The sequence below is a fragment of the Rhagoletis zephyria genome, unplaced genomic scaffold, assembly GCF_001687245.7.
Source record: "Rhagoletis zephyria isolate East Lansing unplaced genomic scaffold, Rhagoletis_zephyria_1.1 Rzeph_scaffold_00407, whole genome shotgun sequence".
NCBI classification, from domain to species: domain Eukaryota; kingdom Metazoa; phylum Arthropoda; class Insecta; order Diptera; family Tephritidae; genus Rhagoletis; species Rhagoletis zephyria.
Genome location: NW_016157491.1, coordinates 174680 through 202020, shown reverse-complemented (window position 1 = coordinate 202020; position 27341 = coordinate 174680). Strand labels below are relative to the sequence as shown.

General features: G+C 36.5%; 1 protein-coding gene across 1 annotated transcript in view; it reads left to right on the top strand.

The window, feature by feature from the left end:
* Positions 1-27341, top strand: part of LOC108359545 (uncharacterized) — a 176503-nt gene that overhangs the window by 23978 nt on the left and 125184 nt on the right. The window contains exon 2 of the mRNA XM_017611459.1: positions 3065-3138. The gene's annotated coding sequence lies outside the window, so the exon portion shown is untranslated. The remainder of the gene's footprint in view (positions 1-3064; positions 3139-27341) is intronic.

Here is a 27341-nt window from a genome sequence, read left to right as displayed (position 1 = left end):
ACAACTACTTATTTGAATTCTTGTTATTTTTGGCTCATTAAATGTTGGCCTTTTGGTAAAAGAAAAATGGCAAATACTTTCTAGTTGACGACTTTTGGAAAATTTACGGATTGTTTGTTGATGGCTTGTAAATTGACATAGATTTGATTGTAGGAAAAATTCATTGCCCATTTGGATTTACATATTTCCTGTTACAAGAAAGTTGTAAGATAAGCGAAACAAATACGACCTAATAAACATGTTAATGCGAGTGTTTTATTAATTTTTGTAAATAACAAAAAAAAAGTGATTTACAACTTCGTAAAGGATGTCCGTAATACAGCAGGCTTTTACACAAAATTCGGAGTAAATTTTTATATTTACTTTTTATTTCATATTTTTTGTTATGGTTTCAAAAAACTGGCCGTTTATATAGAGCTTCAGTGGGTTGTCGGTTCGCGAACATTTTGATTGCTAAAAATAAGCCAAATATTGGAAAGGACTTGCGAAAATAGGATCGGCACGCACCATCTAATTGTCGATTTCAAAGCTGCTTTTGACAACACGAAAATATATTGTCTTTATGCCGCAATGTTTGAACTTGGTATTCCCGCAATACTAATAGGACATAGGACAGACAGTCAGACTGATTATGCATACTTCGTACAACTTCGCATAAACTTCAAACTGTAGTTTCGTATGTATTTTGTATGTATTCACTTTTCCAGAAATTAGCAGAACTTTCAAAAACTTAGCGATCTGTTGAGTTTAGATCTTGCTACAAATTTTCTTAAGTTACATTTTTATTGCACTGGTACAAATGGTTGTGCGAAGTTATGCGAAGTATGCATAATCAGACCTTAAGAATGGACAGAAACGCTTCAGCTTTGAAAGTATTCAACGCAGGTCGCGGTGCTGGTAACTGAGGAAGAAGAAGTCATCCTCTGCGTTGGAAAGAGTATCCTCATACCATACCTCAGTTTAATTCTCTTAAAGACACTGGAGTTTTTTGCTAAGCGCACACTCTCCAGGTCCCGACGCTTTCGCACCGATGCAAATACACTAATCAATACGATTTTGTGTGCAGTCTAAACTTGTTTTTTTTCTAATTATCAGTGAGCCCTTGCACTAAATAATAACTCCAAGCCCAGTAAATACATTTGCCAAAAGTTGGGAAAGTCCTCAAAGCAATTATACAAATCTGCTCCGTTATCCAAACTGCCCTAAATGCATTTCCCTCTGTTAAGATCAATTCAGATCTCTCAATCTGATGAAAGAACAGTTCGATTAGGCAACTGGTATCGGTACAATACGAAGAAGCGAAAAAGCAGACGAACTTAAATATAAATAGAGAGTAGACGATGAGAAAATCGCACGGCAGAAACTTGGAATGAGCTTACGAATGAGTATCATAACTCAGAGAAAAAAATTTACCTGTTTTGCTATGATGAGACAAAAGTAGTTGATAGTTTAGGTTCTGACCTCTAAAAGTGCCTGCTTCCGCAAAAGTATATCTCTTCCATCTCGATGATTTTTCTTGCCAAAAGATCCTGCATATACTTGGTTATTGGAGGCTAACAGAGGCATATTTTTAGGATTCGTTTTCTGCATAAACATCCACAGTCTAAAAATAAAAGAAATTCTTTTATTTTTTACAAAGCGCTTGAAATGGATTGTTTTGGGTGGCTTAGTTTCAAAAGTATTTAGCGATTACTGTAAAATTTGTTATTGCATAGGAGCATAGAATTACTAAGGTTGTGTGCAGAGCTTCTTTACGCTACCTACGCCCAACTTACTGAATGTATTTATCATATTTTTGATAAGATTTTAAGGCTTTCGCTTCTCAAAAGCGTAAATTACTTTATAGTAAATAACCCAAAATTTCAAAAATACATAAATATGAATATAGGCGTTTTTTTCTATTAAATGAGGTTTTTAAAATTCATCGTCTTTCTTACTTCCGTCCATTTTGAAATTCAACTTTCGCGAAACTTTCGAAGTAAAAAATATGACATAAAACTTACTGATTCATTTTTCACTTCGACATATTTATGTCTCTCTCCTATTTTTACTGTTCTCCTCCAGCTCTTATTGAATTTCACACTTTTGCTTTATAAAATCGTAAACATTTTAGTATCCGCTGATATACATACACATATTTTTATAGTATTTTTCCAGGACATTGAATGAAGAGACTACACACATAAACATCCCTGCCACCTTCTACGTTTTGCGCTCCCATTTATGGCTGGACTGCTAAGTAAATTGTCCTGGCGTCAGGATTTGCCATTTGCCATTCACTTGCCATTATCATTAATTTTATATTTATGTATATGCTTGCTTGCTTTTCGACATGCTGAGCTCAGTAGTGGCCATTTGAATTGAAATGTTTGTGCCCTCACCATCACCCACATACATTCATACATAGAGTACATATATGCATTACATTAAAACATAAATAATCGTAAATAGTAGCTCGTCGTTGCGTGTGTGACTGCAATTCATCAACGGCTCATCAATTTTAGAAACAAAATCAACTAGCATTAAGTCTCAACTTGAATGGATTCGCATGCACTCGTACTGGCTTATATCCAGCAGAGACTAGTGTGTATGTGTATGTATTTTACTTGTACAAGTTCCTGAGTGCTTCTGGGTTGAAAGTTTTCGACCTTCAGTGTGTCATCAGACATGTCAAGCAACTAGAATTTGCTAATATTTCGTATAGAAAAATTGCCGTGCAACAATTCACGAAACTGCGCACTAATTTACTAAATGGATGAAAAGTTTGTGTGCGCCACCCGAGATAAAGGGGAAGCGCAGTTTTGAATGAGAAACAGTTACTTGTTGAATTGCTTTATAGTTTATAAATTAGTTCTGCTCTTTCTTAAATTTGTTGAATCACTGGCTGATAATTTCCGCTAAGTTATTTTCGACAATCAAGTAAAGTGTTGAAGAAATGTTGCTCCTATTAAATAAATTCTATCACACAGGGTGTTTCATAGAATTTCTCCCTGCTTATTTTTGCGATGTCATACCAGATACCAGAGCGAAATTTGTTGCTTAATGGTTTTTCTTTTATTTTCAGTCGCTTGGCGTGCAGATAAATTCTAATTGGTTTCGAGCAGCGACTGCGAGTTGTATGGAGCTGAAAACGACAAGGTGAGAAAATTTATAAAAAAAAACTTGTAATCTATTCCAAAGCATTTAAAATAAATAGTCTTAAGTGTTTAAAAATAAAAAAAAATAATTAGAAGTAGATATTTGTTGGCTATTAGCGAATATAAAAAAAAATTTAATATCCAAGAAACAATTCTTGATGCTGGCGAAATAGGAAATGGAAAAAAACTTAATTAGAGGAAGACATAAAGTAATTTTAAAATAAACAAACACCGTTGACGCATTTTATGTTCAAAACAAAAGAAACAAATACCAAAAGCGTTTGCCTTTAAACTTTCCCAAAAATGTTTAAAAAAAAAAGATAAAAGCGTCTTTTATTGGCGAACATTATTTACAGACATACACACATACATTTGGATGTATTGACTAAGTTCAGGTGACGTCATCAACCTGTAGAACAATGGATCAATTATTGGGGTGAAAAAATTTCGAAACAACAAAAAATTTGTGTTTACATTAGAGCGCTTTAATTTGCGACATTCACAGCAACAGCACAGCAATACCAACCAGCCTGAAGGCCATTCATTTACGAGCAAAGCCAAAGCGTTTGCGAGGCGCGACGATGCATTGGCTCGGAATGCGTATTTATTTTTACAGATCGATGCTGTGTTCGAATGCGAGAATCAATAATACCAACATCTGCGCCTCCACAAATACGAATTTATTATACAGACAGACATGCATACATACATACATATGTGTATGTACACTTGTGATCAGCTGATTAAGTCAAGTGACATTTTGATTAGTTTTGGCTATTTTTGTTTTGTTTATTTAATGTTTATATTTTTTTATAAAAGTTAAGCACTCTACCGAACCAGCGACGCATAAATCCAGATTTCAAACTTCGTACAAAAATTATGAAAATTCAACAAACTTTAAAATTTCCACCCAAAAATTTTTAACTTTTTAGTTAGAATTTCAAAAAATTTTGGGTATGCGGTTTGGTAGCTAATTAAAATCTAGTAGGTTAAAGTGCAAACTTCAAGTCGCTAGAAAATTGCGTTGATTTTTAGTAATTTTTGATTTTTTTACGAAGTTTTAAATATGTATTTATGTGGCGCTGGTTAGGTTACCTTTATAAAAAATATAAACATTAAATAAACAAAAGAAAAAAAGAGCCACACCAAGTCAAAATGTCATTTGACTTAATCAGCTGACCACAAATGTATGTAAATATTTGCGGGGCTTCTACTTATAACTATTTGTTGGTGCAATGTGTATTTGTTGGATGCGCTGCCTTTAGCCCTCTGGCGGCTGCAGGTCTGCTATGTTGACGTAGAGCCTAGGTGAAATTCCCCAATCCCTGCAGGAAATTTCTCCAGTCCAAAAATAGTTCAAGATGGGTTCCTTTTTTCCACAACACTAGTTTTCGCTCAATCTCCGAACAATGACTTCAACTGTCTACTTTATAATGGAGGTGTCTTTGGCGGTGGACAGTTGCCCCATCTGCATTGCAATGCAGATAGTTCAGAGATACACCAACGAGAAAACTCGCTCGTTGACGATTCGTGTAGCCGAGCGACCCGTTAGCCGATTTTGCTTAAATAACAACAAGGCAATACTTTGTTCTTTAAAAAAAGAAACCTGTTTTCAATTCGAAATCAAATTTATTTGAATGATTGTAAATCAAATTGGGTATTTGAAAATATGTTTACATACCTTTGGCTGTAGCTGAATTTGCAGAGGCGCTCGCTGTTATTGGTTAGATTCCAGACCGTCCCAAGATGTAAAGATAGTAACACAAATTTTTGTATTATATTACCCAACTATGAAAAAGCATCTGCGAAGTCCAGAATGAAAGCGCATTTGAACGAAATAGCCGCCAAACACATATCTATGTAAAGTAAACAAACTCTCCGCTGCGTCTCGTTTTTGATAGTTCCTAACTAGTTCTCAATTCGACAGATAAGATCTAGTTCGTTCTGCATCCCTTTTTCTAAAATTCTAAATCAGTTCTAAATTCGTCACCTTAGATATATTCTAATGAAAACAGTGAAATAAAATAATCTTTAAAAGTACGAAATTTTGCAGATTATGAATTGGTGGCATTCTAGTTCCTATCGGACTGGTTCATTTTTGGCGATAATGATCTAGTACCTAGCTAGAAATTTGATTCACTAGTTCGCGGTTTCCCTGCAGGGACAGACGTATTTCTTCTAATTTGTTGAAGGAAATACATTTTCGGCATTCAATATTTATTTGTTTGTTTGTTTGCTATTGTAAGCCAAGGCGTTTATTTATTAATCTTGGCGGTCGTAGCTGTTGCTGCTGCTATTGCAACGAGTTAATTTGCGGCGTGTTGGTGAAATATTTGTTGCGTTTGTTTGGATTAATGTGATTTGGCCGCAAGCAGATAAACTTGCAAAGTATTTATGTATAAAGAGGCGAAAAATCGCATTTGCAAACATAAACATCGACAATTAGATATATTCGGCGGCGTGAACTGGAATGCTTCTTAATTCGAGACACCATCACTGATGCTTTTGCAATCACTTTGAAATGATGAAAAATTATTCAGTCTAACGATTGAAATAAAATATGTAAATGAAAAAAAAAATCATTTCTCATATCTGAACAATCAGTGCTGCAGGAGATATACAGACATACATATGTGGTAAGAAAGACAGACTTATGTGGTAAACAGAATTGCTGTGGATAGCGGGTAACGGGCTGAGGGGTACCTGCTGTCAAAATAAGAACACATTGAATGGCATGAAATGGCACATATTTGCGGCGGCGACTGATTTCTTATCGTAGGTTATTTTGTACGGTGGAAAAATGTTGACATTAATTTCTAATTGTGTTTAGCGGACCGAATTTTCCGACTGGAATGGATCAGCTGTTCGCCAACCGTCAGCCCGTCAGCCCGTTACCCACTATCCGCTACAATTCTATTTACCACATTACAAGGCTTAATCGACTAAGCTTGTTCTCCGTATTATTTTGATACAACCTTTCTATAAGTCTATCTTCCCTTCTTTGGGCACTTACAGAGATCCACTTGTAACCACCCGCTCACTTACAAAAAGTTGAGCTGATATTAATTTGCTACGTAAAACTACTCTACTACGTATGTATTGCTTGTCAAAGCTCCACCCAAACTAAGTAGCATTCGCTTTTTTAGTTTAAGAGCTACTTCAACCGATGATTTAAGTATATCATATGCAAATCAGCAGCTTTGGTCACCACAAAATTATTCAAAGACAGCCATTTAGTGGCCGTTGAAGATTACTTTCTTGCGAAAATTTGAGAAGGAAGAAAGGTTTTTGCAAGTTTTCGCATTTCGAATACAACTTTTCTCATCACACAACCACTAAAAAATTAAAAAGGAAGAATATTGGAAAAAAGACGAAAAGTCCTGCACAAAAACCGAGCACAAATTTCAATTGAGAGGTGGGTGTGGGTGTGGGTGCAAGTGCATACGTACGAATACTTATGTAAATGGCTGTGTTATCTGGCTATCAAAGAGCAAAGTCGACAAGTCGCCAGGTCAGGCTGCAATGCAAATCTGCATAAATATACTTATTCATGACTAAGAATGTGCATTGTATGTATGTTTTTCCCTGTATGTACATATGTATGTATGTACTATTCCACTTACAATGACCACTTTGTAGTGGCTGCCAAACTTTCTAAATTCACTAAAGAGCACATAAAAATAGTTCAGAATTTCGCACAAAACGATAGAGGACAAGAAAGCAACCAAAGAAATGTTGAACAGCTCCAAAATATGTACATACATACACACATTTGTATAGATGCAAGTTATTGCACAGGCATGCAAACACTAAGCTAAGGCGTGCTGCATGCCATGCGTTCAAAGTTTAGTGGCATATAAAGGGGCGCTTAGTTTTGAATACAACACTTTAATCTAAATTCACATACAGTGAGCAACAAAATTGTACAGAATTGTTGAAGGCATCTGCCCTTATCTCAGAGCCTCAGAGGATCGCGGATGAAGGCATGTGAGGTGGCTGAGGCTGTAGACATCTCATCTGAGGAGGTACCTCACATTTCACACGAATGATATGAAAATGATATGAATGGATATGAAAAAGCTATCCGCGGTATGGCTGCCGCACTTGCTCGTCCATAAACGAAACGGTGTGGCCACTTCAAAGGGGTTATTTGGCCACGTTCAGCTGCAATCGGAACGAGTTTTTGCTGAATTTCGTAACCGTTGACGAAACCAAGTAACGATCAGGAAGTGCACCAAAGAAGGCCAAAGTGGGTCTGTTGGCCAATAAAGTCTTGGCCACAGTTTTTTGGGATGCACGCGGTGTCAATCACATCCATTTCATTGAGAAAGCAAAACTATCACTGGCGAATATTATTCAGAGATTTTGGACAGACTGGGAAAGAAAAAATGCTGTTGAACACAATGCACGGATGCATACGCGAAATCCATCAATTGGGCGACCTCCTCTAACCCATACACAATTTTCACCAGATTTAGACCCTAGCGACCATTTCCTGTTTCCTAACCCAAACAAAGCAGCGGCTGTGCGGTAAGAGATTTGGGTCGAAAGAAGCGGGCATCACTGAAACAAGCGTTTATTTTGAAAACCCTATTATTTTGAAGTTGGAAAAGCGCTGAACTAAATGTGTCGAGCTAAACGGAGACCGTGTTGAGAATTAAAATATCTATCTTTTCCAACACACTGTACATCCACTGTAAAAGCAAGTAAGTGTACAATTTGTACTCTTTAGTAATTGTTTTTGTTGCTGTAGTATTTTTATTTTTTTTCATGAACCATCGTTGACTTTTGTCGACTTTTGACAAGTGTTTTCCGGCTTGAGTTGATGCAAAGGAATCCAAATCCAAAAATGGCAAAAGTTGCACTTTACGTAGTTTGTTATGCCAACACGTTGGAAAAAATACACACACATATCGTCCGTACGTACATAAATATATTTTTTTGTACAAACATATGTTTTGCATGTATGCACATATGTATGTATTCCTGTTTGTAAACATGGCGTGTGTTCGCGTGTATGCAATTTATTTACCACAAATGCCCGCACGTGCACCAAATACCCACCGAAGTGGCTGACTAACACACACAGGCAAACACGAAAACACAAAGCCAACACATTGACGCGGTGCTGGCGCACGAACAATGGCAGCTGCAGCGCCGCTACTTTGACAACACGGCACTGCCAATCTGCTGGCCCCATGAGCATCTCCTGCTCCTCCATCCGCACTCACTCGCACCCTTCGCCATCATCAGCCATGTGTCACGGTGTCACTGGCTTGACAGCTCAAATTGCATTTAGTAGGTGCTGAGCGTTTGAAATGGGAGCAACAAAAGGTCTTAAAGGCTCACACTGCTTTGCCCTTACTATGAGCAGCAATTGTTGTTGTTGTTGCTTTTGATCCATGTGTGTGTGTGTGTGTGCCATTGCAGCGTGGCAAGTGCAATGTGTTTCGAGCGCCAGAGCATACACACACATCCATATATACATACATATGTATATACATCTATATGCGTACAAGGCACTGAAACCCAGTTGACTATTTGCAGTTATGGCGCGTACGTGTGTGCCCTCGTGTGACAACAAAAACAATAGAAACAACAAAAGCACTGCTGTCGTTGGCAGTAAATGGCCATTGATGGTATTGTTATCCTCTACGCTTCTTTCTCACTTCCACTTTGCCCTCTCTTTGCAGGCCATCTTGTTAACTTTGTTGTCAATGTTATGTTATTTGGCGCACAAAGTGTTAAATGTCCAGTTAGTCATCGAGTGTGAAGTTTACGGCCCCGTTTATCTATGTATGTTTGACATGCTACGCCATTTGTGATGTGCGAAGGTGGCGAAGGCTGCGGCGATTGAGCGAAGTGAAAGGGGCTTGTGGAAATGAACTCGTATTAATATTCAAATATGCGAAATATGTAGTTTTAAATGTTTTTTCTCCAAACCCAACTTCGCTACTTTGGCTTCTATTGCTTTTAAAGCCGCTTGAATATCGACGAAGGGAGTGGATTTCCCTCGAAAATCGTGCTATTCAGGAGAGTGCTAGTTACCTTCTTTATAGCATAAATCTTAGCTGAAAGATGCTGCAGTCGTTGGTCAACCGAAGATTGACTGATCTGAAAAATTTAACTAGCCTACGTCCACCTCTTTTTTGGTCCGGAACTATATTTTTTTATGCAGAAATCCTTGTACTGAAGTTTCAAACCGATTTATTGTTCTAGCACTTTGATTATTTCGCCTTTTTCTTTCATCCAGTCTTGCCACAATTCGCTAGTGAACAAAAACGTGCGGAAGTTGCAGATTAAATATCATATTAAGCACTTCCGATATTCCGATCCAACTAACAATTTTCGTCTCATAAGACTGCACACGGCTACGCAATTGGGTTAGGAGAATAGTGCACTTATAATTTCACCCTTGTTGAGTACTAAGGTAATTTAAGGAGAATTAATCCATAAGTTACATTTTCGATGGCAGGAATTAAAGTAGTAGACTGGAATTTAATATATTTATTGTAGACTTTTAGAAATGAATTTTCGAAAATATAAGCTATGATTCTATGGGGGCTAAAATTTTATTGATAATATTAGACGTTTTACCTGGAAAAAGAAGCAGAGCACCTCAAAAATAAAGGCATCCACACACCTATGCGATTATTTCGCAACGAATCCGCACCATTTTTGGTGCTACAGACGTTACTGCTTCGAAAACGCAAGTACGCACACATCTGTGCGATTTTATCGCAGCAAAAACTGTAAATTTATAGACAAACAAAAAGTATTTTTCAACAAAAATAAAAGTGAGAGTTAAACTCTTCATAAAACTCCTTATGAGTACTAAAGATTTCGTATGAGACATTCAACTCTTGTTATAAATTTATAACACTCAAAATAAAAATTAGGTATTTTTTATGAGTGTGTCAAATTTCGTATCGTAGTATAAGACTTAATTTAAGTCTTATTACAAGAATTATGTTATGAGGTTATCCAAGTATGTTAAAAGAGTCTTGTGAGATCTTTTCATAATTTGTAAAAGTTTTGTTCCGGAGAGTTCGTTAGTTGGGGAGGCAAGCAATTTGTTGCACCTTCACAATTGTTTTCTTATTGTTATCTTTATCCAGAGCTGTCCACCATACCAAAGTCGCAGGAGCTACAATCTACTATAGAATATACGGTGACAGACATCATATTCCTAGAGCTTTTGTAAGTACGGCGTTAGACCCTTCTTAACTCTCTCCTTAACATCCCTGTATCAATAAATAAGTTTGGAGTTTATTTAGGATGAAAAAGAGAAAAGGAGCGAACCTTCGTTTTCCTTGTGAAAACATCAGTTCTTACGAGCCAGGTACCGGGAGCAAGAGGCGAGAAGAAAGACATGCTCGTCGCACTATCTATCTTCAAATTCGTCATGATTGAGGCTACAATTTTGTGTTTCGAAGTCTTTTCGACCACACGCTATATTTTCACTTATATTTTCCAGAAATATACAGCATTTTACTTACATATCGCTCCAAAAATCGATGCAATTCGGTTCAGTGGCTCGAAGCGGGTTGATTTGTTTTAATTGGTTATATGTTTTTATACTAAATGACACAAATATAAAAAAAAAATTAAATAAATACTATTTATATATGTATAGTATATATGTAAATAAAAGGATTTATTATATCGTGTTCAAATACATAAATATGTATCAAAGCATAGCTTTGTTAATTGCAAAAATTATCATTACAAGGAACTTTTGAAGTAGTGAAGTCATAAGGTACTATTATTTAAGCAATAAAATATTATCTGTTTTTCAAATAAACAGTTAGGCGAAATTAGAGTCGTATGTCTAGTCGAGTATTGGAAAAAGTTTTCAAAAACTGTACCTATACTCAGAAGTTTGAATGGACAGTTTGCAGTCTTCTGCAGTGGTTTGTGACAAGTACTGATTGCTTACTAACAATTCGAAAATTTGAAAAAAAAGATTTTTAATATACTTTCGATTCAAAAAGGAAACTTGACTCAAAATTCCTCTTTTTAACTTATGGAAAAAGCTCGCAATTTATATACATACATACCTGCTAGCAAAAGCAGCACAATTTTTAGTCAAACTTAAGCTCAAAATTGAAGGTTATCATTATCTTCCATCGCTCTTTTCTATACTTCCGAAGCAGCCTAAGCCTTTGGTATCTAAAACTTTTCACTTTTTTTTTGAGATTATATGCAAGGTATCGCTCCTTTTTTCAATACCCACTTAACTTTCGAAAAGTTTTAGTTCATCCCAATTTAAAAATGTTTCAATCATTTTATTGTCTACACCTCAACAGATTTCAAATTTACTCCGTCTCCTGTCAACTCAATATTATATTTTCCCCAAAGGGGCATTTGTTCTTGATCCTTTCAGCGTCCGCAAACGCGCAACTGCCTTCTTATTTGTTAGTTTGTCTGCCGGTGTATATGCTGCTGCTCACCCAACTGCTGGCCGTTGTTGTTGTTGCCAATCACTGTCACTTGACTATCGCCCTGCTGACGCTGCCCACTCACTCCCCCACTGCATGCAAACCCCTTTTGACATGATTCGCATGCGTTCGCCTCTGTCTGTTCGCCTGTCATAAGTTGAAATTGTCAAAATGAGCTTAAAAAATTTATTTATTTGTGCATTTTGCATTGACAACGCAGTCAAGGGAATTTTCGCACATCCGCTTGACGTTCGCTGCTCCAAGCCTGTCCTCGTTGCCTGTCCACCACCGCTCCTCAAAGGCGTATCACACTTACATATGTATGTATGTATGTGCACTTGAAGCCACTCTTCGCTAGACATACGGTACATATTTCAACTTGAATGGGTGTTCACTTATGGGTGAGTATGTTTGTATTTTTCACTCCATGTGTGTGTGTGTGTGTGTGTGTGTGTGCTTGTAAGGCATTTTTGTACGCTTGTATTAACCTTCACCTCTTTGCCGTTACTATCTGTTCTCACTGTGTTCACGCTGACCTTATTGTTTTTGTTGTACTCGGTTCGTTTTATATCCATTGGCACACACGTTCAACTGTGTTTGTGCAAACGTACGACCAGTCTGCAAATAATGGCACATGTGCTCACACTGCCATACTTACATATGTACATACACTACAATAAATAAAAAAAAATACCCATCCGCTTGTGGTACTCGGGCCAGTTATGTGTATCTTCATTTTTATTAATAGTACACTCTTACCGGAGACAAATTACTTGGATTAAAAATGTTGCAAGATTCATGTCGCACTTGGCTGCAGTGCAAATAAAGGTTGGCGCTTAGATGTACGTACACACATACATACATATGTACATTCTACATACATACATATATATTAATGGATACGTATTTTCTATAGATTTGCAAATAGCAGATATAAATGGCAAAGGGATAGATGAATTTATCTCCTTTCGCTTTACATACAAAAATATTTGTCTATTTATCTATTGAAGCGAAGGAATACTCAGCCACATATGTAAGTAGAACCGACTATACTACGTTGGCTGTGCTTTGCTTTTGTGTTTCGGGGACAGAAATCCATTTACCTTAAAAGTACTTTCTCTTTTTCCTTTCGAGTGCAGTTAAATACTGCATTTTTTAAGACAAGAAAGAGTAAATTTAAAACGTAAAATTGTTCTGAATAAGAATTAGAAAATCTCATACTTGCTCTAGCAGTTCAGGTCTCGGTAGCCAAATCTCTGTGTAACCAGGACTTAAAACTATAAACTAAAATCAAGTAAAGAATCTTTAGTTCGCGTACAAGCGATTATTGTATCAGCACCCGTCGCATGTATGCATTACTGCACAAATTACAATACCATTCTGTATTTTGGAACGATTTTCCGTTATCCCTTGTCAAATTTGGTTAAGAGATAAACCGGTTTCGACGTTGTGCCATCTTCAGTGTAATTATTTTTCGTTCCTCGGTTTCGTTGAGATATCCCAAGTTTTGCTTGAGCTAAAGGCATGCAAGTTGCGGGCCGCCATAGCCAAGCGGCTAGTTGGTACTAACAATCGGTACAACCTAGGCACAACCGTGGTTCGCGCAGCATTCAAATGGTGCAAAAATTGTTACTAGAAGCCGGGGCTTATTTTTGCCATGAAACAGCTTGTCATACAAAACGGAAGCATATCTGATTTTCGGATGAAACATATAACTCCAAATACCTCCATTTGAGTGACAAGTGATAGACAAAATTGTATGTAGCAAATACTAAGTGCTTAAGTACACAAGCATTTGGAGCTTTGATCTTTGAGAATAATAAATGCCAAAGGATTTGGTTATTCAAGCTTGTCTTAATACCAATGTGCTATCTGCCCACATACATACACACGTACATATGTATATGCATATACACAAGAATTTTGATGGCATTAAATAGCGAGTATGATAGTAAGTATTTACCTAATTCGAGTGTGTCAAATACTTTGAGCAAATGCGGTTACTTACTTTCACAGCACTAAATACTAAGTTAAAAGGACTGTACATACAACTTGATTAGCGGAATATCCTGGAGTTCTGGAATCGCACCCATTTTGAAAACCAGGCTGATCGAAGTTTTTCTAATTCTGTTTTAATGTTTGCTCTACCGAGTGTTTAGCTGTTTATTTATGTTCGGGTTTGCAGTCATTAGGATCTGAAGAAGACCACCAATAGACCATAAAAAGGTCGAAACGTCAGCATAAAATTAGAAAAGGTTTTTTTCTGTTTCATATTTTACACCCTTTGCTCTTGTGACGAACTCAGGGACTAAGCCCAACGGCTGCCGGGTTCTCTACAAAAATAAAAAAATGAAAACCGTTCGTTTAAGGTTTCACGCAAAGCACAAGTATGTCCCTTATAGGACGGGGAGTAGAACCTACGCGCTTACCTTCCGCTTGGAGCTCGTAACTCCATCCCACTAAATATTTACTTATAATGAATGCTAGCATATAGGAGTGGGAGTAGAACCTGCCCGTCACTGTATGGACTAACGGGGACCATTCGTTTAATCAGCAAAACGTCGCGAGCCGATTACGAAATTTCGAATACGATGAATTTCGAATGCCTGAGAGCTTCTCAGGGTTAGTAAAGTGCGAGTCAAAGTACTTCCATCTTTGCTCCGCGAATGTTCGACAGTCCAGTAGGAAGTGCTGAGATGATTCCACCTAATCTGATACAAAGCGGGTCGGGTCCGATTTCCAACCTTACTTCGGTGAATATCATTCGCATAATGGCCTGTTAGAACCCCCATCAATAGCGAGAGCTGATACATATACATATGCGCAAACTTGTGGGGCTCCAAGCCCCTAGGTTTCGGTTCCTCACACTCTATTATGAATTGCTTTCAAATCTCTCTCCATTTGGGCACACACATATTTGTATGTATATGTAAAGCTCGGAAAAGTGCTCCTATCGAAGCTGCCCAATTAAATTCTATATGCGTACACACTTTTACACAAATAACCCCTGCGGTAAAAAATGCAATTAAGTAATGAGATTAGCTTAAATAGCTGTGGTGAAACACCCAATCCTTCCTGAACGCCGTAAAATTAAGTTTCAAGGATGCTATTAAATGGATGCTCAACACCATCAACAGCACCAACAACCTTTTTCGTGTTTATCGTGTTAAGCTCTAAAAAAACAAAAACGAAAATAATGAATGAGTATGAAGGGAAAAAAAGGGGAACAAAAAATTTAGAAAAAGTTGTAGGAGAACGCTCGAATGGCACAGGTGCGCGAAGGCCGCAGTAGCAGCTGCTGTTAGTCAAATGCTGAGGAGCTTACTTCTCAACTTATTGGCTGCATCATCAACGAACCCTTTCGCCCAAAATCTATGACAAAGCAGAATAAATAAATCAATTCAATTTTAATGCCTTAAGTCAATTAGGCTAATTCAATGCCAACGAAAGTTGGGAGTAATCGAAGAATGAAAAGAAGGCATAGATACACACCCGCCATACTTAGGTACAACACGCACACGCATACAAAGTGCCTATAATTTGATGTTTATGTACTCGTATGTATGTATGTACATATGTATGTATGTAAAGCACATAGAATGTTCACCAGCCGAACACAACTAATTATGCAAATTGCCAACAGAACAGAAAATGTAAGCAAAAAAATGAAAAAAATTGTTGGGCAAAAGTCAAATGCTTGCGAAGAACAATAGAAGCCGTTATTTAATTTCACGAATGCTCAGTGAACTGGAAATTTGTTGGCTAACGCAAAAATGCTTAGCTATTGATTACACTGAACGACGAAATTCTTATAGGATTTTTTTTCGGTGGACTAGAATTTGTTGTTTAAAATAAATAGCATGCTCTTGTTTTCCCACGAAAATCTTAATATGTGAATTTATTTCAAAAAAAAAGTAATTTCATAAATAAAACAACATTAAAAAATCGATGTCCCAGATCCATCATTAATTAGCCAGTCTTTTGTCTCTTAACACTTTTCGCGTTCTGGAATGGAATCCTCTAACACTTTTTTGTGAATCGCATTATCATCGCTTTCCAAGGTCCAGAAATTGTCAGCAAGCATGTGGAGGTTTGATTTCCTATCACATCGATCCTCCATAGTGGCTATGTGCTGGTGGAACCGTTCGCCTTGTTCTACGCTAGTGTTAAGTTTTTTTTTTTAATTTTTCACCACTTTCTACTCAATCCATCGACATGAAGTAGAATCCATCAGACGAATGAGATTTTCGTTAATGCGTGTTTTTTTCGGTTAGTACGTGGGATTTTCGTTAATACGTGTTTTTTACGTCCAATTTCTATTTTTAACCGACTTCCAAAAAAGGAGCAGGTTATCAGTTCGTCGGAATATTTTTATTTTTTTTATTTATTTATTTTTATTTTTATTTTTATTATCTTTTTGCATCGGAAAGTTAGGGTCTCAGAGGTGGTCCCACACTAATCTGGTTAAGATCCGATAAGTGGATCATGAGATATATATATATATATGTTTTTTTTTATATGAGGTTTTTTTTTTGCTAAAAATTACTTGTTAATTTTTGTTTTCGAAATTTGACTTTTTTGCCATTTTACGAAAATTCAAAAGTTTTTTCTCAAAAACTGGACGTGCTAGAAAAGTGTTGTAAACGCACTTCAAATCAGCATCAAAAAAATATATAAGAGGAGGTCGGCCCCGTTTTTGAGATGAAATATTACCAAATTTTGTTGAACTGTGTAATATTTTAATATCATAAAAATTAAATGAAATTAAACGGGTTTTTCTAGATTGCTCTAGGTTTCGAACCTCGGATCTCTAGAATGGCATGCGACCAGAAGATGCTATCAGTTGACTGTCTCTGTTTTAATTATAATCTCAAATTTAGTTCTTCTATTAGCTTCCCTCAAGATATGCGATCTTGTTTCGATTTCTATTTTGGAAATCAGTGAAGACTGCGTCCTCATAATCGGATTTTTAATATCTCTGGGATGCTACTAGCACAGCGATTATGCAATTAACATTTGAACACGAAACTTGCTCCGTAGTTGGCATTTCAAATTCATTAATTCTAATGACGAAAAAGCTTTTTTGCTCTGGAGTTGCGGGGGTTTTTTCGTATTATTTACTTACTTATTTTCAGCTGTAACTTAAAAACTTTGCTAACAAAACATAACGCCTTTGGCTTGGACTCTTAACGCACTCCTCTGCGTGAGCTTTTCACAAAACTAAAAATCGTCTTTCTTCGGAACTAAAACACTTGTAAACAAGTAAGAGCAGCGCTGTCTTCGGCTATGCCGAAGGCTTCATACCTTTCATGAACATCTGCAAATTTTACTTTGACAGATTACTGCTTTTGAATACATGTGCATACATTGATAGAGGAGTTACATACTTATATAAAAAATCGCATCTAAACAATCAGAGGTATGGAAGATATACTTTATATGGCACCAATCTAAGTGATTTTCACTGCTATGTGATCGGTATGTAAACCGGTAACACAATTTATTGGGTTTAGTTTCCTACATAAAGGAGATATATCGCAAAAACTGGTATCTGAACAATCAGTGCTATAGGAGATAAAGCTTATACAGCATAGATTTTGACGATTTTCTCAGTAGACTTTGTATTATTATTTATAAAATATCTTACGAAATTTATCGGTTTTAGCTGTTCAAATAAAGGAGTTTTACAGTAAAATCCCATATCTGAACAATCAGATGTATGGAAGATATATGTTGTAGTCATCCGATCCTTGTTATTTTCACTGTAAGTATTCTGTTAATAATGAGTGAAAATGGTGCGAAATTTCATGTTCCTAGCTGCATAAATGGAGGAGTTATGATAAAAGACCTCATATCTGAACAATCAGTTGTATGGGGGCTGCAGGTTATAGTGACCCGATCTTTGTTATTTTCACTGTAAGTCTTCTGTTGATAATGAGTGAAAACAGCGCGAAATTTCATGGTCCTAGCTACATAAATGGATGAATTATAACGAAAAATCTCATATCTGAACAATCAGTTGTATGGGAGCTATATGTTATAGTGGTCCGATTCTTCCGGTTCCGACAAATGATTAATACATTATAAAAATACACCCACCTACCAAATTTGATCCGGATATCTCGAAAACTGAGAGACTAGATTGCATACAAACAGACAGACAGACGGACAGACGGACAGACGGACAGACGGACATGACTAAATCAACTCAGCTCGACGTTCTGATCATATAAGTATACATTTTAATGGGTCTATCTCTTTTTGTTCTGGTACTTACAAACATCGGACCAAAGTTATAATACCATTTCATGCTCATGAAAGGTATAAAAAGTGCATATATGCATACATACACTCCTTCACGCATAATTACACGCTCATAAATACACAAAGCAAAAAATTTCAAAAACATTCACTTGGAAAGTCGAAAGTTGCTCGCCCTTATTTCCGTAGCATTTCATTGCTTTTTGATATTTTTGCGACACTTAGTGACCATGGATGCCACATGCAGCCGCTCGAGTTTTTTTTTTTTTTTAACTCATTGATATCACACTTTTCTTTTCGGTGCTGTTTTTAGTGTTGTTGGCGCTTTTGTGTTGCATTTTTCTGCGTGGTTGCTCCACACACACACAGCTTGCTAGTCGTTGCGCTTTTTATGTGTCGCCAAAATAGCGGAATTCGTGCCACCACAGTGGGGAGCTGCGTGGTGTAGCCAAATAAAAAGTGCGGAACAAGAGTGTTCGAGAAGTGGACTCTTTCATAGCTGGCCTAAAAGCGCTTGTACAGAGTGGTACATGGCAAAAGGCTGTTGGAGAGTTCACCCATTAACAACTTTGAAGAAGAGAGGGGCAAGGGGCAGTTAAAACGGAGGGATGGGTAAAATTATATTTATTCACAGCGGGACTTGGAGGCAATAATCAAAAAAAAAAAAACCCAGCGCTTTTATACCGTAGTCAAATGCAAATGTTGTGTGAAAATGTGCTGTACCAAACAAAATTTGAATTGTAGAACTAAATACCTTGTTTGCTTTTTTGGGGATAAGTTAACCAAATTTCAGTGGTACTTTCATTGAAGGGATCTTCCGTATAATCTTAAGATTTCCGGTCAAGGTTGACCACTTTCGTGAAAAATTGCATCGTCATTATGAAGCATAATCCGACTGTTATCTTCTTATTTCGATGTTGACCAAAGACTGGCGGGTGCTGCTCGAAAGGCACAGTTCCCATACGGCCCATAATGTCAACGAGTCGTGGGTCTGTAATACATTTCTTGTTCGATCTGGTATGTCGCTAAGACTCGTACAGTCAACTGCTGATTTTATTTGGGCTTATCTGCACCAATGCTAACCATTTGAGTTGAAGTCAAGCTTTGATATCAAATTAGACGAACTTAACGTAAAGAAATAATTTTGGCGCTGCTCGAACTAACATCTATGTGTATGTTATTGAGGAAGGGCTTACTTTTAGTTATTTTAATCAATTGCAATAGAAACAAATTTTTCCATTTTATTTTTTTTTTGGTCAAACTTAAGTCTGCCAGATTGGTGAAAAAGTATTAAAGTGAACAACACCTGCAATTTCGCTTTACTTTGCCCTGCTTTGGTTTTATAACCATAGCCCGAATGAGCTTCAAGCGAAAATTTTCCCGCTTTCTATGCTGAACTTAAAGCGTTGGATAAAAATGGCAAAGTGCAAGTTTGAAGGCGTAGAATTCGATTTTTTTCGAAACCAAAATATTTCAAAAAAGAGAACGTTGACTTTACAAACGTAGAAGCATCAAAAATATGAATTTCTGAAAATATATTCTATAACTTTTCGTGGGGTTTTAATGAATAAAAAGTGAAGGAAATTAGAAGAATTAAAACTTCGAAGTTATAGTGAAAGAAATGGTGAAATTTAAAACCTAGGTCCAAATGTTCAATAAGTTGGATATTTTGGTGTGAACACTCAAGGGGGGGGGGGTCCAATTTTTAATAATATTAATACGGGACCTTGGACCACGTGGCCTACGTTTAACGCAAACTTAATTACAGCAACTTTGCGGAGTTCACTATTGAAATTCTGCAATTCGATACTTTCAAACGTCAACGCAGCACTTTTTTTGTTGCTGTTGTTAGTTGAACTTGCTTCCGGTATTCACTAGCTGACCCACATTTCGCCGCCATCCTTGCATTAAATAGAAAAAATTTATATATATACTTTAATTTAAAACTCAGTCCTTGTTTTTGCTCTTGGTATTGTTTTGACGAATTTTGTCCCACATTTTTGTATATTCCCGCCTTAGGCACAGCCGCCACAAGTGCTATGCTGTCTCGCTTAGGCTATTGGAATGTAGATAGGAGCGATTACAAACATATCTACATACATACTTTTCAAACGCATTAAATTAAATTTCTGCCAAATCTGTCGACTTTCTACTGTAAGCCGTTTTCCGTTCCCGCTGAAACCGAAAAAGGCCACCAAAAATCCTGCTTGTGACTCTAATAAAATAAAAATTTGCATAATCATCCAATTTGCTTATTGAATTGAAAATGCGCCACAACACGCTGAGCACTTAACTAAAACTCCCCGAAACGCGCGCACATAAGCGAAAAGTATCCACTCACTTGCTCGTCGGGATATTCCTGCCTTAAAAGCCCCAAGGCCACTTACATAGCAGTCAACATTCTCATCTACATACAAAAATACCTTTACATACATACATATGCACATAAATAAGTACATACTTAACATAGCCAAACTACATCGGGCGTGAAGCTGCTCGAAGCCAGGCATGTTGCCGCGATCTATGAATCCAATTTTTCCTCTAATACCACAGCTGAAGGCCGCTCACGTTCCACCAACGTCAACGTCAACTGTAACATCAACGTCAAAGTCAACGTCGTTGCTGCCAAAGCTTTTGGCGTTTTTCATTTGCCTTCACTAACACTTACAAAGTGTCGCGTCAGGCCTGCGGAGGCGTTCTGAATAATCAGGCGCGCGAGTCAGAGGCGCACCGACCGCGCGGTGAGGCTGAGCTTCGTTGGGTGGTGGGTGTAAGTAAGCGAGTAAGTAGTGAGTGATTATATGTGTCGCAAAAACTGAAGGCGCATTCGAGATCACAAAGCAAATTTCTGTGAGTGTGTGTGTGTGAGTGTGTGTGTGTGTGTAGCCCTGAGCATATGCATGTAGGTGTAACCAAGTGCTTTGATTGGATTTTACTTTGCAAATATTTTTGTGTATGAAGTGGAATTTTTCCAATTGACTAGCTAATTCACCTACTGAAAAATATAAGTACATAAATTGCCAAAGTTATGAACCATTTTTCATGCAGCAATTTATGCACTCTATTTCCGCACTCTGTTGCTCGCGCATTTCACATATTGCCACAAATAACGAAATTAAAGCTAGTAAATAAAATTTTACGCACAGGAAACAACATTCGTCGCAAATATATAAGCTCGCAATCAAACAATCAAAATTAAATCATTAAATTATAATTTATTTGTTTGTGTGGCGCGCAAATGGTATTTTAATGGTTATGTGCAACATGTTGCTCAGCCTCAAACCACTGCAACCGCTTAGTCGTCACCACAGCACAACCGTAACGCAAACGTATTATATACACATTCCAGCAAATGATGTTAATTTATTATGCAATAATATGCACATTAGGGTGCATCAAAAACAACTGGAATTATACAATGATACATTTGCTTTGTAAAATAGGGTTCCAGATATTGGATGCAGGCAAAATAAAAGTGTAGTGGGCGCAATATACGCGAAGTTGAGTATAATAGTTTTTTTTTTTTTGAAATTTATTTTTAAATATTCTGTAGTACTTAATTAGTTGAAGCTCAGTTTTTTATGTTGCGTAGATGACCTGAAAAATTATTGATTTTAGCTGGATGCTAAAAAAACGTGCGCTAATGAGGATCTACCCTGAAGTAATAACTGGTAAACATCTAAAAGGAGCCGGCGTTTGTGAATACCACAGGCCGTTGAGCAAGCTTTGCATAGACTTATTGCAACGATCGGAAAAGCTCCAGCGGTTAAAGTAGTCATCGCGGTACCAGCTGGTGGTAGTAGGTAAGAAGAGGGCGTTCACTGCAATGGCGGGGCCAGGTGGAGAAGGCCTTGCCTTCCTTTGGAATTCCTACTTGGCGTCAGTTGGCGCAGAAGATAAACGACTATCATTCGGGCTACCTAAAATTGTTTAACGTATTAAAAAAAGTACTTAGTAATGCTATGATGAAGTACTTCAAGGCAAAGTTAAATAGTTGCCTTATAATTTAGCATAAAGGAAAGAGGTAAGATCCTGATCTTTTTCCAAAATTGGACGGAACCATTAAATGTCTCTTGCGGGCTTCAAAATAGTCCCAGTAAGTATAAAAATAAATTTTTAAAGACCTCAGAGAGAAAGTCTGATTCAAAGTTTGGTAAATCAATTAACATTTTCGGTATGCCATGAACGTATACCGGTAATTTGCTGTGGGTTTACTGATTTTATTATAGACTTTAATTCAGATGTGGAAATTGTATTATTGGCATTATTTGAGGGTGTAATATGTGGCAGTATAAAATTATCTGTCAGACTATTACATTGGAATACATTTTCTACGAAGCAAAAAGCTGTATCTTCATTACCACTCTTCCAGTTACCACAAGGATTTCTTTGGAGCATTGGCGGCTTAAAATTCTTTTGTGCCTCCGAAAGCGAAAATCTGCATTGTTGTATCTTACACTGAAAGAATTAAGGCATAGTAAAAACGAATACTTTGATACTGATGTAAGGACCACAATTGAAAGCTCATTTATATCACGTAGCTGAGTGTGCAAAGATGCTTGTCCATAGATAGTCGGGGTTCGAATTCCATTGCAGGCAACATGTTTTTTTGTTTTTATCTTGATTATTCACTTCACGAATGCTTTTTCAGAACGAATGCGGCCATTTTATTATGCGCGTAATTAAATTGAACAATTACCAGAATACAGTACTTTCGTTGACGTTTATGGTAAGATCAACTACGCTTCTGGTTGATTAATCAATACACTTAGAGAAAATTTCTCCCAGATTTACATACTTTTCCTGCTTATTCTTAACTTCTCAAAAGCCACGCTCCATTTCAATCAATTTGAGTAAGAGCTTAAAAGTGCAAATGAAAAATGCAATATCTGATGCATTCCATTGGAAAATACTACATCGCCTCTGGAATGGATCCAGCAGTGTAAAATCAAATTATGATGCTTTCGCTTTGATCATGTAAACGCGCGAAAGACGGCAACGAGATGCAACACAGATAAAGAAACAAAAGCCAATAATTTATCAACACCGGAACAGCAACAACAACAACCGTTATAAGAGAAGAAAACAAAACAATAGTAGTAACAGCAACAGCAACAGCAACAGCAACAACAACGACAGCAAAAAATCCACAGAAATCTGAAAATTTTAAGATGTTTTATGACAACATTCACATCACGTATACGCCACGACGTACGACAACCAAAACAACCAGCAGCCAACAGAAGTCAGCCTCAGGCGCGCACACACCTTGCAAATGCATACACATTTGTGTACAAACATAAATACAAATATTCACATGCGTTTCGCAGCTGCACTCGGCTGGCTGAAATGCTCTGCGTGCGTGTGTTTGAGAGTACGTTGGATGGCGGTTAGCTTGTGTGTTTGGCTGCAAAGCGTGCCTGATTTGAAAGGCATACCAAATACTCACAGCAACAATGTTGAAGCGCGTTGATGTACCTCGAATGGCAGGCCGGCACCAGCTATCAACAGCAATACGCGTTCACACCAGGGATGAAAAAATAGGTACGATTGTACCTTTTTCCGACGTTTGATGACTTAAATGTACATTAGGTACAGTCACTAGATTTTAGGTACAATCATCTTTTGATCAGATGCATTATTAGTTTTTTTCCTTTACCGTGCTAATATATTTACTTGTAGGTACGGGAGAAGTTTCGCTTTCATTTTGAAGAATAAACAATTCTAGAGAAAAGTGGTCAAAAGGAAGACATACAAAAAAGACTTAAAACTGGCCTTGGTTTGATTTAGATCAGAATAGGTCTTCATTGTCAAATTGTACTAAAAAATGGTATTTGGTTTGATTTAGATCAAATGAGCTGCTAAGGCGGCTATTTGTAAGTTTTTGGCCCATAATATCACCGATAAAGGTAGGGACAAAGGAAAGAAAGTTGTGTCAAAATAACTAAAAAAATTATTATTATTAATTAATCCATACAGCCCAGTGTCTAGGATGTCTTCAAATTTCATATTTTTAGATGAGAACTACAGCCAATTGACCCATACGCGCTTTTGATTTCTGGAAATATATTTAAAATGCTTTCGAAGTTACTTACGGCACATTGATTATATTCTCTAGATTTGCTGCACCTATTAAAAGGAATCGCATAAATTAGCAGACTTCCTGTTGTTTTATAAAAAGCCGATAAAGACGTATACTTCGCAAAGTGTGTTTTTTGTCTTTTTTGCCAATATTTTTCAGTAGTCAAAATTAGACAAAAACAATGCTTCTCCGATTCCCATTAGACTATAGTCTATAGATATAGGCTCTGTTGAAAAACCTAATCATTTTTAAAGTACATATATCTTTTGTATTCATGTTTTAAATAAAATTTATAAAAAAAAAACTACAAATGAATGATGTAACTTTTTTTAGGTACAATCTGTCTCATTTAGGTACATTCATTTTGCGATATTAGGTACAATCTGAAATTTCCATTTTTCATCCCTGGTTCACACTTTTGCACGGCGCAGTGTAGTAGCAGGATCACAAAGCAGGAAGCCATAGCGACTGCTTGGAAATGGCGAGGGCCCTTTAGGAAAATGTACGGTAGCTGGTGTGACTTTTGACTAAGAAACTACAGAAAAGAAAATGTATAAAAAAATTGGTATAAAGCAACTATGACATCAAATTTTTAGTGATGCTTCGTTTACTTTTTTCTTTTTTGCGTATCAATAACATCAACGATACCGTTTGGAACACAATACGTCGTCAAAGATTTCAGGGTTGCGTTTAGGAACATGTTTCTATAGGCGTTTCGGAAAATGCTTAAATTTAACTGGGCAAGTGTGTGTCTTTAAGTTGCCAAAATTTATTTTTTTTAAATTTGTTTACGAATTACAAAATCGTCAATTATTTAGGTTTTTCCTACAGGAGATATTTCACACACACACACATATGTATATAAATATTAAAACAATTTAGAAATCTGCCCATTAAATGTTCCTTTGCATTGCTGCTACATTTTTTTTTAATTTTCTTATATTTTTTTGCTGAAAGTTTTGAAATATTTACTCATGCAAATGTGCAAGCGCGTGCTTTGCTTCCCTGAGAGTGCTTACCTTATACATATGTACATGCGTCTGTATGTATATATGTATGTGTAAGCATATAACTGCCGACAGAGCTGAGCAGAACTACATACGTACGTGTAATATTAATTAAAAACGACATTTGTTTGTTTCTCCTTTTTTGTTTATTGTTTATAGTTATGTATGTATGTATGTACCTGCATTTGTGTGCCCTCGTATGGAAGGTTCCGCACATTTTACTCGCTTACACTTGCTCGCTCGCACCACTTTGTTGTTGTTGTATACAACAATACATATGTATGTACATATTTCCATGGCGTTCTTATTTCACTCACTTCCGTTATTTTGTTTACTTTTTGTTGTTATTTATGATATCACTGCTTCTGCTTCTCTCATTCCAGCTTGTTTACCCATTTGCCTGCATTTTTTGTGCTCGTTTCTTTGGTTTTACATATTTATGTATATTCTTCCATACAATAGCAAGCCATTAGAGAGATAACATTTGGTTTTTTAAATTGCGAATATGTGTGTGCACAAATACACAAATATGCAGGTATGGCTTATGGCTTAAAAGGGAAATGCAAATTACTACGAGAATCCAGTCAATTTGGCAAAACAAAAGCAACAAAGATTAAGCATAGCTGCATACAAAATATCTATGTATGTAGTCATCTGTAACTAAGTGTATTTGCTTGTCTCTGTGTGTGCGTTTATATGCGTTGTTTTTGAAAATCGATTGACCAAACCATGAATAACAATTAAAAAAAAGAAAATCATTCTAAAAACCCATTTGCAGCCATTCCAGCAATTAAATTTTCTATCTGCTAAGCTGGCACTAAATATAAGCAGACACATATATACATACATACAAATTAGAGGGCTGCATGAATTCATTCAAACTTCTATCCAAACAGAGTACAATAGATTTGAATATATTTTACTTCACATACAAAACACTCAGCGTTTGGAATTTTGTAATCTATGAATATACATTTTGTTTTATATTTTCTACCTTCAAATGGAAGAATGTGAATGAATGAATAGAAAACATTCAAATCATTCAAACTCATTTCGGTAAAAGTTTTTTTCTACAAACAAGTTTTTTCGTATATAATAGGAGCGCAGCAATACATACATACATACATATGTATGTTTGTACATATGTGCATAGAAAAAATATTTTTGGATATTCATACAAAAAATTGTCATTTATTTCAATTCAATTTATTTTCACTTTGTTTGAATATTGTAATTTCGACACAAATATCAGAACAGCTATTCACTCAAATTCAAAAAAATTTTAAGCCAAAAACATTCATTCGTTTTTTATATGAATAATTCATAAGCTGTTTTGAATGCATTCATGCAGCCCTCTAATACAAATGTGCTAAACTTACTGTAGATACAATTTCTGCTGGTCTATGGAGTTTTCGATTCTTATCCGAATGAAATTTTCGTAAAGTCGTTATTGATAGTCCAACACAAACAAACGAATTTGAAGGTTAATTGCAAGTTTATGTTTGCAGAGGATTAGCATGCGTTGCATTGCAGAAAGTGGAGACCACTTGTCAAGGCTGAATGCCCAAACTTTTATTGATATACAATGACAATCAGAAATTGACTTATTCGCAGTGCAGTGGTAAACATCGCAAACAAATGCACTTAAATATTTCCAGATTTTTATTTAAAAAAAAAAAAAAAAAATTTAATGAAGACAATGAATGAATATTTAGATATGTTAAGCGATTTGGGAACTTGCCACACAATTTGGATTCGAGCGACATTTTTGCGTTGATGAAAAGTAATGCAGCAGAAGCCCTCACACCTTACCGCCAATGTCACGCAATGTTAAATGCAATGCATACTTCAGTAGAAAAAGAATCGAGAGCACAATCAAATGCCATTATTTGTCATCAGTGCGGCATCGATGCGGAATGCTTTCCATTTGCTGCTGGGTAAGCGCTTAAAAAGGTACATATGTACATATGGATATACATACATATGTACATGCATACATATATGTACTACATAAATGTATGTATGTGCTATCTGCGACGGAAGTTGTAAACGGAAGTCATAAGCCGAAACTGTGATTACAGCTCTACTTGAATGGAAACGAGCAATAACTTGTAAGTAAGTGTTAGAGGAACGGCATTGAAGCGCTGCAGTGTCATTAGCGGCAGTTAAGTAGCAAAAATACAGTTAACATTTTTTTTTTCGCTGGAGCGTGGCTTTCGAAAATAAGAAAAAAAGAGAGAAAAAGAAAATGTCCAAAAACTCAATGTGAATGCATTTAACGTTGAGAATCTGGGAGTGTTTGTATGTAATTTCACCGCTGTTGTACATACATACATTAGAGTGGTCCAAAAAAATTTTTTTCGAGATAGGGTTTGAAGCACCTTCCAAAATTTTTCCTCTTGCCTAAAGAGGT